At 44.7% G+C, this 2980-nt stretch overlaps 1 pseudogene; it reads left to right on the top strand.

The window, feature by feature from the left end:
* The first annotated feature begins 1247 nt into the window (after positions 1-1247).
* LOC135704572 (rab proteins geranylgeranyltransferase component A-like) lies at positions 1248-2678 on the top strand (annotated as a pseudogene).
* Positions 2679-2980: the final 302 nt, after the last annotated feature.

Here is a 2980-nt window from a genome sequence, read left to right as displayed (position 1 = left end):
CCAACAAGTGGAGAGATCTTCAGCCCGGTCCGGTTTAGCATCGGAGCTGATATCACCTGACACCCAAGCCGTTTATGTTTTGTAAAACCCCGTAATATTAAAAGCATAATGACGTATTATTAAAGCATAACGACAAAAACTGTACAAACTGAATTCGTTTTTGGTATGGAATAAAAGAATATGGCTGTACGAAATGCTTTCGTGCTTTCAACGATATCCAAAACAACAATTTGATTTGTTTACGAAATGTTCGTGTCATTGTACTGATTTTTGTACATTGAATGAATGATGTTTTATGGATATACGAATGATTCGTACTGTTTTCAATGCTTGGATTTTCTCAAACGAATAATTCGTATATATATTTTAGAAACGCTTCGTAAACTAAAAAAATGTTAGGATGCAATTCATTTTAGGAATCAAAACGAAAACCGCTTCGTATAAAGTACGAAACAATTTCGTTGCAGAAAACAACGAATGGATTCGTAGTACAAACGAGCGATTCCGTTGTATAAACGAAATTTTATTTTCAGTGTACGAGTAGCCTGCGAGGCTTTTCGGTGGTGTGTTTTTTGGCTCGTTTTCTCGTATTGCCTTTAAAGACAAACGGACTACCCTCATCAACCTCTGAGTCAGAGGCTAGATCATCAACTGGCAAAATGGAGAACGTGTTACTGCCTTTTTATGTGGTCTGAGAAGATGAAGGAGTTCTACCCTGTCCATGAAAAATAAGCTTGCTGTCTACAAACAAATCATCCTTCCCGTAATCGAGTACGGTATGCCAATCTGGGAGAGTTGCGCCAAATGCCATCACCTTAAACTCCAAATGATCCAGAACAAGATGCTTAGGATGATCCTAAACAGTCCCCCGCGAACTAGAAATTCTGAGATCCACCTTCTACCTGACTGGAATGCAGACATTAGAAGAACGCGGAGTTTTTATCCTGGAATGGTTCAGAGGCACCTGTCTGAGATCAACTCATCAGATCATACGTGACTATGAATACTCCAGGGGGTAAGTCACTCTGCCACCTTGTGCTAAACACATCAAAAACACTCTTCGACACACTCAAACACCCATTAATCACCATGAGAACAATTTTTCAATCTTTTTTGGCAGCACTGCCTAGAGCCAAGAATGTTTACATTCGTGTGATGCTCTTTTTTGTTTTTGTTGCATTTTTCTTAAGTAGAGATCACCCTCCAGCAATCGGTAGGATTTCACAGAAATCTGATCGGGACACGGACTCCTGATTTCGTCGAACATCTGTCGGTATCAGGGTCGGTATGCGGAATTCCGAGCGGTGGACCGAGTTGCGACAATCTGGAACGGGAGGATTATGACGGTTCCGTGTTCGAGGTCGGATGTGTTTACAAGTCGGGACGTGAATGTGGTGGAGAAGCGTCTGTTGATGAAGTTTCTGCAGAGTTGCGCAAGTTGGGAAGGGGAAGGAGAAGGGAGCGAGCATCAGGCAGCGGAAGTCGAGGGAAAGACGTTCCTGGAGTATTTGAAGAAACAAAAGTTGACCCCGAATTTGATCCATTACTTGTTGTACACAATCGCCATGGGGAATGACCACACTAGCTGCCGGGAAGGGGTGAAGAAGTTTCTGCTTAGTTTGGGTCGATACAGAAACATCCCGTTTCTGTTTTTGATGTACGGATGCGAGGAGATTCCGCCGTGTTTCTGCCGGCTGTGCGCCGTTTTCGGAGGGATTTATTGTCTGGGTAAGCCAATCGAGAGTATTAATTTAAAGTGAGATGACTATCAAGGGGCTATCAATCGTTAAAGTTCGGCATACAGATGATAGAGGCCAAAGGGTTGGTCATAGGGCATTGGTACGTTGAGAAGGAGATTTTCGGAGTAAAGGAAGACTCGAGGGAAGAGAAGCGAAAGGACCACTGTGGTCAAATGGCACGTGCTATATTTTTGACGAATGTTCCGTTGGGTGGTGCATCGTAGAATTCCGGTGGAGGTGGCGTGTCGCTGATGAAGCTGTCCCCCATGGAAGGGCACGAAGATGGGGCTACCATTATCCAGTTGGCACACTTTAGTGGCACTTGCCCGAAGGACATTTGTAAGTAATCAGGTCTGCCTAGGCGTGTGGACAATTTATAATTTATTTTGATTGTTTTCAGGATCTCATCCACGTGACGACAAAATCCATCAGCGGTGACCCGAGGGAACCCTACGTGTCTCTCAAAAGATTATTTCATACCTCCGGAAGAGCTTGTGGAATACAAGAAAGCACCGGAGAATAACGTATCAACAATCCTCTACGAATTGTACTTCAACATTCCGAAATGCGCCGCGTGCCAGCATCCGTCCGGCTCCCTGCCGGAAAGAATCCATCTGGCCTGCGGTCCGCTTTACGAGTTGAACTACGATGAAAGCATAGCGCGAGCACGTTCGATCTTTAAGGATATCTACCCGGACGAGGAGTTCCTGCCGCGAGCTCCCGATCCGGAGGAGATCATTATCGGCGACGAAGACGCCGGTGCCGCCGATCAAGCGCTGGAAGTCGTGGCCAGTGCCGAAGAAAGTGACAAGGTGGAAAGCGCTCGGGAGTGTCAGGAAAGTGATGCGAGCTCAGAACCAGCTGCCGCCACAGCACCGGGCATTTCCGACGCCCAGGAACTCGATCGACAATGCCGATGAATGCCTGGAGCAGAAATAATCAAACATTTGCACGCTTTTGCTTGCTTAATTTATTCCAACTGTGTTGATATTTTTAATTAATGTGTGTACGTGTGTAAAATCGCAACGCTGACGTAAAAATCATAGTATTTAGATGCAATAAATTACTACTTCTTCTGCTTAAACTGATGCAATAGTTATTGTTTGAAGCACTCGGTAGCCTAAACACAAAAATCCTTTTAAAGTGAAATGTCCCGTTTTCCGATATGGACACTCGAAATGCCTTACATCATCTTTAGGGTCTCTATTGCTGCAAAGATGACTCCCGCAATTGGGGATGAC

The sequence above is a fragment of the Ochlerotatus camptorhynchus genome, unplaced genomic scaffold (genome assembly GCF_037179485.1).
Source record: "Ochlerotatus camptorhynchus isolate MF236.1 unplaced genomic scaffold, CSIRO-AGI_Acam_v1.1 ptg000022l, whole genome shotgun sequence".
NCBI lineage: Eukaryota > Metazoa > Arthropoda > Insecta > Diptera > Culicidae > Ochlerotatus > Ochlerotatus camptorhynchus.
The sequence above is the reverse complement of the archived record's forward strand: the minus strand, read 5'-3'. Positions and strand labels throughout refer to the sequence as shown.